At 41.3% G+C, this 12,331-nt stretch overlaps 6 non-coding genes across 6 annotated transcripts; all 6 read right to left on the reverse strand.

Moving 5' to 3' along the window:
- Positions 1–496: 496 nt before the first annotated feature.
- Positions 497–570, reverse strand: trnan-guu (transfer RNA asparagine (anticodon GUU)). Its single transcript has one exon. It is a non-coding gene; the product is annotated as a tRNA-Asn (tRNA).
- A 4,668-nt stretch (positions 571–5,238) lies between these two features.
- On the reverse strand, positions 5,239–5,312 carry trnan-guu (transfer RNA asparagine (anticodon GUU)). Its single transcript has one exon. It is a non-coding gene; the product is annotated as a tRNA-Asn (tRNA).
- Positions 5,313–6,419: 1,107 nt separating this feature from the next.
- Positions 6,420–6,493, reverse strand: trnan-guu (transfer RNA asparagine (anticodon GUU)). Its single transcript has one exon. It is a non-coding gene; the product is annotated as a tRNA-Asn (tRNA).
- Positions 6,494–8,787: 2,294 nt separating this feature from the next.
- trnan-guu (transfer RNA asparagine (anticodon GUU)) lies at positions 8,788–8,861 on the reverse strand. Its single transcript has one exon. It is a non-coding gene; the product is annotated as a tRNA-Asn (tRNA).
- Positions 8,862–9,974: 1,113 nt separating this feature from the next.
- On the reverse strand, positions 9,975–10,048 carry trnan-guu (transfer RNA asparagine (anticodon GUU)). The gene has a single exon. It is a non-coding gene; the product is annotated as a tRNA-Asn (tRNA).
- Positions 10,049–11,155: 1,107 nt separating this feature from the next.
- Positions 11,156–11,229, reverse strand: trnan-guu (transfer RNA asparagine (anticodon GUU)). Its single transcript has one exon. It is a non-coding gene; the product is annotated as a tRNA-Asn (tRNA).
- Positions 11,230–12,331: the final 1,102 nt, after the last annotated feature.

Raw genomic sequence — 12,331 nt, forward strand, 5'->3', positions numbered from 1 at the left:
AAACACACACATACTGGACCAACATTGTCCTTCAAGCGAAATACATTTAAATGCTAAGGGTTTTCATGCCAGATTGACATAATTTACATTGTCATACTTGCCGGATTACTGTAAATCCAGGAAGGTCTTTCCACATCACTATAAATGGAAAGAAAGCATCTCTGGGTGGGCTCAAATCACCAACCTTTAAACTAACGGCGTAAGGCGCTAACCAATTGCGCCACAGAGACTTGTGGTTATATTGACCCTCAGCAGGCCAAAGTCTCATGGAAGCTCACTACAAGTCAGGAAGTTTCACATCGCTACAATCTGAAAAATGTCATCCATGGGTGGTGTCGAAGCACCAATCTTTAGATAGATTGTCAAACACACTAACTGATTGCACTAGAGAGGCTTGTGTTGCCATTGACCCTCAGCAGGACAAAGTAACAGGGAATCTCATTACAGGTCCAGGATGTCACATCCGCATCATGGAGCACAACAAACTGAAAACTATCGTCCCTGGGTGGGCTCGAACCACCAACCTTTAGATTAACAGTCTAACGCGCTAACCAATTGCGCCACAGAGACTTGCTGTGTATCTGACCCTGACACTTGATCGCTGGCCATCCGTGTTCTCATCAAACAGTACATGGAGTTTACGAAACAACAACACTTTGTTCCAATGGTTGTGTCAACGTGCATCGAAAGTGCCGCAAAATTTTCAAGGAAGTAGCCCTGTAGTTTTCTAACGTTTGTTAGCTTTTTGAATGGCCTTAAAAGGGCAAAAATGTAGCACAATGTTCGTCAGCGCAACATTATATAAAAAGGCATCTGGCAGGAGTAAATTCAGCCACAATCACAAATATAATTTGATAAATATATATCTTAAACAACTGCGTTTTCACAAATGTAATATATGATCGCCAAGCCCATTCAAAATAATTAGGGGACTGACCCTGGAAGAATGATGTAATGGCGAGTCACTTTCATGGCGTATAGGCACACATATTCACACAAACACACACATACTGGACCAACATTGTCCTTCAAGCGAAATACATTTAAATGCTAAGGGTTTTCATGCCAGATTGACATCATTTACATTGTCATACTTGCCGGATTAATATGAATAAATGATATGTTCCATGGAGACCACAGAATGATCAAGCTATTGAGTAACATAATATCAGAGACCATTGACAGCCATTTAGGTATAGTATAGCAGCAGGTATAGGAACTTGTCATCTTTCATGTTCAACAACACACCAATCACATGTGACAATAGGAAACAAAGCAGGTCAAAAGCGAGCTTACTGTAAATGCAGGAAGGTCTTTCCACATCACTATAAATGGAAAGATAGCATCTCTGGGTGGGCTGAAATCACCAACCTTTAAACTAACGGCCTAAGGCGCTAACCAATTGCGCCACAGAGACTTGTGAATATATTGACCCTCAGCAGGCCAAAGTCTCATGGAAGCTCACTACAAGTCAGGAAGTTTCACATCGCTACAATCTGAAAAATGTCATCCATGGGTGGTGTCGAAGCACCAATCTTTAGATAGATTGTCAAACACACTAACTGATTGCACTAGAGAGGCTTGTGTTGGCATTGACCCTCAGCAGGACAAAGTAACAGGGAATCTCATTACAGGTCCAGGATGTCACATCCGCATCATGGAGCACAACAAACTGAAAACTCTCGTCCCTGGGTGGGCTCGAACCACAAACCTTTAGATTAACAGTCTAACGCGCTAACCAATTGCGCCACAGAGACTTGCTGTGTATCTGACCCTGACACTTGATCGCTGGCCATCCGTGTTCTCATCCAACAGTACATGGAGTTTATGAAACAACAACACTTTGTTCCAATGGTTGTGTCAACGTGCATCGAAAGTGCCGCAAAATTTTCAAGGAAGTAGCCCTGTAGTTTTCTAACGTTTGTTAGCTTTTTGAATGGCCTTAAAAGGGCAAAAATGTAGCACAATGTTCGTCAGCGCAACATTATATAAAAAGGCATCTGGCAGGAGTAAATTCAGCCACAATCACAAATATAATTTGATAAATATATATCTTAAACAACTGCGTTTTCACGAATGTAATATATGATCGCCAAGCCCATTCAAAATAATTAGGGGACTGACCCTGGAAGAATGATGTAATGGCGTGTCACTTTCATGGCGTATAGGCACACATATTCACACAAACACACACATACTGGACCAACATTGTCCTTCAAGCGAAATACATTTAAATGCTAAGGGTTTTCATGCCAGATTGACATCATTTACATTGTCATACTTGCCGGATTAATATGAATAAATGATATGTTCCATGGAGACCACAGAATGATCAAGCTATTGAGTAACATAATATCAAAGACCATTGACAGCCATTTAGGTATAGTATAGCAGCAGGTATAGGAACTTGTCATCTTTCATGTTCAACAACACACCAATCACATGTGACAATAGGAAACAAAGCAGGTCAAAAGCGAGCTTACTGTAAATCCAGGAAGGTCTTTCCACATCACTATAAATGGAAAGATAACATCTCTGGGTGGGCTGAAATCACCAACCTTTAAACTAACGGCCTAAGGCGCTAACCAATTGCGCCACAGAGACTTGTGATTATATTGACCCTCAGCAGGCCAAAGTCTCATGGAAGCTCACTACAAGTCAGGAAGTTTCACATCGCTACAATCTGAAAAATGTCATCCATGGGTGGTGTCGAAGCACCAATCTTTAGATAGATTGTCAAACACACTAACTGATTGCACTAGAGATGCTTGTGTTGGCATTGACCCTCAGCAGCACAAAATAACAGGGAATCTCATTACAGGTCCAGGATGTCACATCCGCATCATGGAGCACAACAAACTGAAAACTCTCGTCCCTGGGTGGGCTCGAACCACCAACCTTTAGATTAACAGACTAACGCGCTAACCAATTGCACCACAGCGACTTGTTGTGTGTCTGACCCTGACAATTGATCGCTGGCCATCCGTGATCTCATCCAACTGTACATGGAGTTTACGAAACAACAACACTTTGTTCCAATGGTTGTGTCAACGTGCATCGAAAGTGCCGCAACATTTTCAAGGAAGTAGCCCTGTAGTTTTCTAACGTTTGTTAGCTTTTTGAATGGCCTTAAAAGGGCAAAAATGTAGCACAATGTTCGTCAGCGCAACATTATATAAAAAGGCATCTGGCAGGAGTAATTTCAGCCACAATCACGAGTATAATTTGATAAATATATATCTTAAACAACTGCGTTTTCACGAATGTAATATATGATCGCCAAGCCCATTCAAAATAATTAGGGGACTGACCCTGGAAGAATGATGTAATGGCGTGTCACTTTCATGGCGTATAGGCACACATATTCACACAAACACACACATACTGGACCAACATTGTCCTTCAAGCGAAATACATTTAAATGCTAAGGGTTTTCATGCCAGATTGACATCATTTACATTGTCATACTTGCCGGATTAATATGAATAAATGATATGTTCCATGGAGACCACAGAATGATCAAGCTATTGAGTAACAGAATATCAGAGACCATTGACAGCCATTTAGGTATAGTATAGCAGGAGGTATAGGAACTTGTCATCTTTCATGTTCAACAACACACCAATCACATGTGACAATAGGAAACAAAGCAGGTCAAAAGCGAGCTTACTGTAAATCCAGGAAGGTCTTTCCACATCACTATAAATGGAAAGATAGCATCTCTGGGTGGGCTGAAATCACCAACCTTTAAACTAACGGCCTAAGGGGCTAACCAATTGCGCCACAGAGACTTGTGATTATATTGACCCTCAGCAGGCCAAAGTCTCATGGAAGCTCACTACAAGTCAGGAAGTTTCACATCGCTACAATCTGAAAAATGTCATCCATGGGTGGTGTCGAAGCACCAATCTTTTGATAGATTGTCAAACACACTAACTGATTGCACTAGAGAGGCTTGTGTTGGCATTGACCCTCAGCAGGACAAAGTAACAGGGAATCTCATTACAGGTCCAGGATGTCACATCCGCATCATGGAGCACAACAAACTGAAAACTGAAGTCCCTGGGTGGGATCGAACCACCAACCTTTAGATTAACAGTCTAACGCCCTAACCAATTGCGCCACAGAGACTTGTTGTGTATCTGACCCTGACACTTGATCGCTGGTCATCCGTGTTCTCATCCAACAGTACATGGAGTTTACGAAACAACAACACTTTGTTCCAATGGTTGTGTCAACGTGCATCGAAAGTGCCGCAACATTTTCAAGGAAGTAGCCCTGTAGTTTTCTAACGTTTGTTAGCTTTTTGAATGGCCTTAAAAGGGCAAAAATGTAGCACAATGTTCGTCAGCGCAACATTATATAAAAAGGCATCTGGCAGGAGTAAATTCAGCCACAATCACAAATATAATTTGATAAATATATATCTTAAACAACTGCGTTTTCACGAATGTAATATATGATCGCCAAGCCCATTCAAAATAATTAGGGGACTGACCCCAGAAGAATGATGTAATGGCGTGTCACTTTCATGGCGTATAGGCACACATATTCACACAAACACACACATACTGGACCAACATTGTCCTTCAAGCGAAATACATTTAAATGCTAAGGGTTTTCATGCCAGATTGACATCATTTACATTGTCATACTTGCCGGATTAATATGAATAAATGATATGTTCCATGGAGACCACAGAATGATCAACCTATTGAGTAACAGAATATCAGAGAGCATTGACAGCCATTTAGGTATAGTATAGCAGCAGGTATAGGAACTTGTCATCTTTCATGTTCAACAACACACCAATCACATGTGACAATAGGAAACAAAGCAGGTCAAAAGCCAGTTTACTGTAAATCCAGGAAGGTCTTTCCACATCACTATAAATGGAAAGAAAGCATCTCTGGGTGGGCTCAAATCACCAACCTTTAAACTAACGGCCTAAGGCGCTAACCAATTGCGCCACAGAGACTTGTGGTTATATTGACCCTCAGCAGGCCAAAGTCTCATGGAAGCTAACTACAAGTCAGGAAGTTTCACATCGCTACAATCTGAAAAATGTCATCCATGGGTGGTGTCGAAGGACCAATCTTTAGATAGATTGTCAAACACACTAACTGATTGCACTAGAGATGCTTGTGTTGGCATTGACCCTCAGCAGCACAAAATAACAGGGAATCTCATTACAGGATGTCACATCCGCATCATGGAGCACAACAAACTGAAAACTCTCGTCCCTGGGTGGGCTCGAACCACCAACCTTTAGATTAACAGTCTAACGCGCTAACCAATTGCGCCACAGAGACTTGTTGTGTATCTGACCCTGACACTTGATCGCTGGCCATCCGTGTTCTCATCCAACAGTACATGGAGTTTACGAAACAACAACACTTTGTTCCAATGGTTGTGTCAACGTGCATCGAAAGTGCCGCAAAATTTTCAAGGAAGTAGCCCTGTAGTTTTCTAACGTTTGTTAGCTTTTTGAATGGCCTTAAAAGGGCAAAAATGTAGCACAATGTTCGTCAGCGCAACATTATATAAAAAGGCATCTGGCAGGAGTAAATTCAGCCACAATCACAAATATAATTTGATAAATATATATCTTAAACAACTGCGTTTTCACGAATGTAATATATGATCGCCAAGCCCATTCAAAATAATTAGGGGACTGACCCTGGAAGAATGATGTAATGGCGAGTCACTTTCATGGCGCATAGGCACACATATTCACACAAACACACACATACTGGACCAACATTGTCCTTCAAGCGAAATACATTTAAATGCTAAGGGTTTTCATGCCAGATTGACATCATTTACATTGTCATACTTGCCGGATTAATATGAATAAATGATATGTTCCATGGAGACCACAGAATGATCAAGCTATTGAGTAACATAATATCAGAGACCATTGACAGCCATTTAGGTATAGTATAACAGCAGGTATAGGAACTTGTCATCTTTCATGTTCAACAACACACCAATCACATGTGACAATAGGAAACAAAGCAGGTCAAAAGCGAGCTTACTGTAAATCCAGGAAGGTCTTTCCACATCACTATAAATGGAAAGAAAGCATCTCTGGGTGGGCTCAAATCACCAACCTTTAAACTAACGGCGTAAGGCGCTAACCAATTGCGCCACAGAGACTTGTGGTTATATTGACCCTCAGCAGGCCAAAGTCTCATGGAAGCTAACTACAAGTCAGGAAGTTTCACATCGCTGCAATCTGGAAAATGTCATCAGTGGGTGGTGTCGATGCACCAATCTTTAGATAGATTGTCAAACACACTAACTGATTGCACTAGAGATGCTTGTGTTGGCATTGACCCTCAGCAGCACAAAATAACAGGGAATCTCATTACAGGATGTCACATCCGCATCATGGAGCACAACAAACTGAAAACTCTCGTCCCTGGGTGGGCTCGAACCACCAACCTTTAGATTAACAGTCTAACGCGCTAACCAATTGCGCCACAGAGACTTGCTGTGTATCTGACCCTGACACTTGATCGCTGGCCATCCGTGTTCTCATCCAACAGTACATGGAGTTTACGAAACAACAACACTTTGTTCCAATGGTTGTGTCAACGTGCATCGAATGTGCCGCAAAATTTTCAAGGAAGTAGCCCTGTAGTTTTCTAACGTTTGTTAGCTTTTTGAATGGCCTTAAAAGGGCAAAAATGTAGCACAATGTTCGTCAGCGCAACATTATATAAAAAGGCATCTGGCAGGAGTAAATTCAGCCACAATCACAAATATAATTTGATAAATATATATCTTAAACAACTGCGTTTTCACGAATGTAATATATGATCGCCAAGCCCATTCAAAATAATTAGGGGACTGACCCTGGAAGAATGATGTAATGGCGTGTCACTTTCATGGCGTATAGGCACACATATTCACACAAACACACACATACTGGACCAACATTGTCCTTCAAGCGAAATACATTTAAATGCTAAGGGTTTTCATGCCAGATTGACATCATTTACATTGTCATACTTGCCGGATTAATATGAATAAATGATATGTTCCATGGAGACCACAGAATGATCAAGCTATTGAGTAACATAATATCAGAGACCATTGACAGCCATTTAGGTATAGTATAGCAGCAGGTATAGGAACTTGTCATCTTTCATGTTCAACAACACACCAATCACATGTGACAATAGGAAACAAAGCAGGTCAAAAGCAAGCTTACTGTAAATCCAGGAAGGTCTTTCCACATCACTATAAATGGAAAGATAGCATCTCTGGGTGGGCTGAAATCACCAACCTTTAACCTAACGGCCTAAGGCGCTAACCAATTCCGCCACAGAGAATTGTGATTATATTGACCCTCAGCAGGCCAAAGTCTCATGGAAGCTCACTACAAGTCAGGAAGTTTCACATCGCTTCAATCTGAAAAATGTCATCCATGGGTGGTGTCGGAGCACCAATCTTTAGATAGATTGTCAAACACACTAACTGATTGCACTAGAGAGGCTTGTGTTGGCATTGACCCTCAGCAGGACAAAGTAACAGGGAATCTCATTACAGGTCCAGGATGTCACATCCGCATCATGGAGCACAACAAACTGAAAACTCTCGTCCCTGGGTGGGCTCGAACCACCAACCTTTAGATTAACAGTCTAAAGCGCTAAGTAATTGCGCCACAGAGACTTGTTGTGTGTCTGACCCTGACACTTGATCGCTGGCCATCCGTGATCTCATCCAACTGTACATGGAGTTTACGAAACAAAAACACTTTGTTCCAATGGTTGTGTCAACGTGCATCGAAAGTGCCGCAACATTTTCAAGGAAGTAGCCCTGTAGTTTTCTAACGTTTGTTAGCTTTTTCAATGGCCTTAAAAGGGCAAAAATGTAGCACAATGTTCGTCAGCGCAACATTATATAAAAAGGCATCTGGCAGGAGTAAATTCAGCCACAATCACAAATATAATTTGATAAATATATATCTTAAACAACTGCGTTTTCACGAATGTAATATATGATCGCCAAGCCCATTCAAAATAATTAGGGGACTGACCCTGGAAGAATGATGTAATGGCGAGTCACTTTCATGGCGTATAGGCACACATATTCACACAAACACACACATACTGGACCAACATTGTCCTTCAAGCGAAATACATTTAAATGCTAAGGGTTTTCATGCCAGATTGACATCATTTACATTGTCATACTTGCCGGATTAATATGAATAAATGATATGTTCCATGGAGACCACAGAATGATCAAGCTATTGAGTAACAGAATATCAGAGACCATTGACAGCCATTTAGGTATAGTATAGCAGCAGGTATAGGAACTTGTCATCTTTCATGTTCAACAACACACCAATCACATGTGACAATAGGAAACAAAGCAGGTCAAAAGCGAGCTTACTGTAAATCCAGGAAGGTCTTTCCACATCACTATAAATGGAAAGATAGCATCTCTGGGTGGGCTGAAATCACCAATCTTTAAACTAACGGCCTAAGGCGCTAACCAATTGCGCCACAGTGACTTGTGATTATATTGACCCTCAGCAGGCCAAAGTCTCATGGAAGCTCACTACAAGTCAGGAAGTTTCACATCGCTACAATCTGAAAAATGTCATCCATGGGTGGTGTCGAAGCACCAATCTTTAGATAGATTGTGAAACACACTAACTGATTGCACTAGAGATGCTTGTGTTGGCATTGACCCACAGCAGCACAAAATAACAGGGAATCTCATTACAGGATGTCACATCCGCATCATGGAGCACAACAAACTGAAAACTCTCGTCCCTGGGTGGGCTCGAACCACCAACCTTTAGATTAACAGTCTAACGCGCTAACCAATTGCACCACAGAGACTTGTTGTGTATCTGACCCTGACACTTGATCGCTGGCCATCCGTGTTCTCATCCAACAGTACATGGAGTTTACGAAACAACAACACTTTGTTCCAATGGTTGTGTCAACGTGCATCGAAAGTGCCGCAACATTTTCAAGGAAGTAGCCCTGTAGTTTTCTAACGTTTGTTAGCTTTTTGAATGGCCTTAAAAGGGCAAAAATGTAGCACAATGTTCGTCAGCGCAACATTATATAAAAAGGCATCTGGCAGGAGTAAATTCAGCCACAATCACAAATATAATTTGATAAATATATATCTTAAACAACTGCGTTTTCACAAATGTAATATATGATCGCCAAGCCCATTCAAAATAATTAGGGGACTGACCCTGGAAGAATGATGTAATGGCGAGTCACTTTCATGTCGTATAGGTACACATATTCACACAAACACACACATACTGGACCAACATTGTCCTTCAAGCGAAATACATTTAAATGCTAAGGGTTTTCATGCCAGATTGACATCATTTACATTGTCATACTTGCCGGATTAATATGAATAAATGATATGTTCCATGGAGACCACAGAATGATCAAGCTATTGAGTAACATAATATCAGAGACCATTGACAGCCATTTAGGTATAGTATAGCAGCAGGTATAGGAACTTGTCATCTTTCATGTTCAACAACACACCAATCACATGTGACAATAGGAAACAAAGCAGGTCAAAAGCGAGCTTACTGTAAATCCAGGAAGGTCTTTCCACATCACTATAAATGGAAAGATAGCATCTCTGGGTGGGCTGAAATCACCAACCTTTAAACTAACGGCCTAAGGCGCTAACCAATTGCGCCACAGAGACTTGTGATTATATTGACCCTCAGCAGGTCAAAGTCTCATGGAAGCTCACTACAAGTCAGGAAGTTTCACATCGCTACAATCTGAAAAATGTCATCCATGGGTGGTGTCGAAGCACCAATCTTTAGATAGATTGTCAAACACACTAACTAATTGCACTAGAGAGGCTTGTGTTGGCATTGACCCTCAGCAGGACAAAGTAACAGGGAATCTCATTACAGGTCCAGGATGTCACATCCGCATCATGGAGCACAACAAACTGAAAACTCTCGTCCCTGGGTGGGCTCGAACCACCAACCTTTAGATTAACAGTCTAACGCGCTAACCAATTGCGCCACAGAGACTTGCTGTGTATCTGACCCTGACACTTGATCGCTGGCCATCCGTGTTCTCATCCAACAGTACATGGAGTTTACGAAACAACAACACTTTGTTCCAATGGTTGTGTCAACGTGCATCGAAAGTGCCGCAAAATTTTCAAGGAAGTAGCCCTGTAGTTTTCTAACGTTTGTTAGCTTTTTGAATGGCCTTAAAAGGGCAAAAATGTAGCACAATGTTCGTCAGCGCAACATTATATAAAAAGGCATCTGGCAGGAGTAAATTCAGCCACAATCACAAATATAAATTGATAAATATATATCTTAAACAACTGCGTTTTCACGAATGTAATATATGATCGCCAAGCCCATTCAAAATAATTAGGGGACTGACCCTGGAAGAATGATGTAATGGCGTGTCACTTTCATGGCGTATAGGCACACATATTCACACAAACACACACATACTGGACCAACATTGTCCTTCAAGCGAAATACATTTAAATGCTAAGGGTTTTCATGCCAGATTGACATAATTTACATTGTCATACTTGCCGGATTAATATGAATAAATGATATGTTCCATGGAGACCACAGAATGATCAAGCTATTGAGTAACATAATATCAGAGACCATTGACAGCCATTTAGGTATAGTATAGCAGCAGGTATAGGAACTTGTCATCTTTCATGTTCAACAACACACCAATCACATGTGACAATAGGAAACAAAGCAGGTCAAAAGCGAGCTTACTGTAAATCCAGGAAGGTCTTTCCACATCACTATAAATGGAAAGATAGCATCTCTGGGTGGGCTGAAATCACCAATCTTTAAACTAACGGCCTAAGGCGCTAACCAATTGCGCCACAGAGACTTGTGATTATATTGACCCTCAGCAGGCCAAAGACTCATGGAAGCTCACTACAAGTCAGGAAGTTTCACATCGCTACAATCTGAAAAATGTCATCCATGGGTGGTGTCGAAGCACCAATCTTTAGATAGATTGTGAAACACACTAACTGATTGCACTAGAGATGCTTGTGTTGGCATTGACCCTCAGCAGCACAAAATAACAGGGAATCTCATTACAGGATGTCACATCCGCATCATGGAGCACAACAAACTGAAAACTCTCGTCCCTGGGTGGGCTCGAACCACCAACCTTTAGATTAACAGTCTAACGCGCTAACCAATTGCGCCACAGAGACTTGTTGTGTATCTGACCCTGACACTTGATCGCTGGCCATCCGTGTTCTCATCCAACAGTACATGGAGTTTACGAAACAACAACACTTTGTTCCAATGGTTGTGTCAACGTGCATCGAAAGTGCCGCAAAATTTTCAAGGAAGTAGCCCTGTAGTTTTCTAACGTTTGTTAGCTTTTTGAATGGCCTTAAAAGGGCAAAAATGTAGCACAATGTTCGTCAGCGCAACATTATATAAAAAGGCATCTGGCAGGAGTAAATTCAGCCACAATCACAAATATAATTTGATAAATATATATCTTAAACAACTGCGTTTTCACAAATGTAATATATGATCGCCAAGCCCATTCAAAATAATTAGGGGACTGACCCTGGAAGAATGATGTAATGGCGAGTCACTTTCATGGCGTATAGGCACACATATTCACACAAACACACACATACTGGACCAACATTGTCCTTCAAGCGAAATACATTTAAATGCTAAGGGTTTTCATGCCAGATTGACATCATTTACATTGTCATACTTGCCGGATTAATATGAATAAATGATATGTTCCATGGAGACCACAGAATGATCAAGCTATTGAGTAACATAATATCAGAGACCATTGACAGCCATTTAGGTATAGTATAGCAGCAGGTATAGGAACTTGTCATCTTTCATGTTCAACAACACACCAATCACATGTGACAATAGGAAACAAAGCAGGTCAAAAGCGAGCTTACTGTAAATCCAGGAAGGTCTTTCCACATCACTATAAATGGAAAGATAGCATCTCTGGGTGGGCTGAAATCACCAACCTTTAAACTAACGGCCTAAGGCGCTAACCAATTGCGCCACAGAGACTTGTGATTATATTGACCCTCAGCAGGCCAAAGTCTCATGGAAGCTCACTACAAGTCAGGAAGTTTCACATCGCTACAATCTGAAAAATGTCATCCATGGGTGGTGTCGAAGCACCAATCTTTAGATAGATTGTCAAACACACTAACTGATTGCACTAGAGAGGCTTGTGTTGGCATTGACCCTCAGCAGGACAAAGTAACAGGGAATCTCATTACAGGTCCAGGATGTCACATCCGCATCATGGAGCACAACAAA

Source organism: Salmo salar, chromosome 07 (genome assembly GCF_965601325.2).
Source record: "Salmo salar chromosome 07, fSalSal1, whole genome shotgun sequence".
Taxonomy (NCBI): domain Eukaryota; kingdom Metazoa; phylum Chordata; class Actinopteri; order Salmoniformes; family Salmonidae; genus Salmo; species Salmo salar.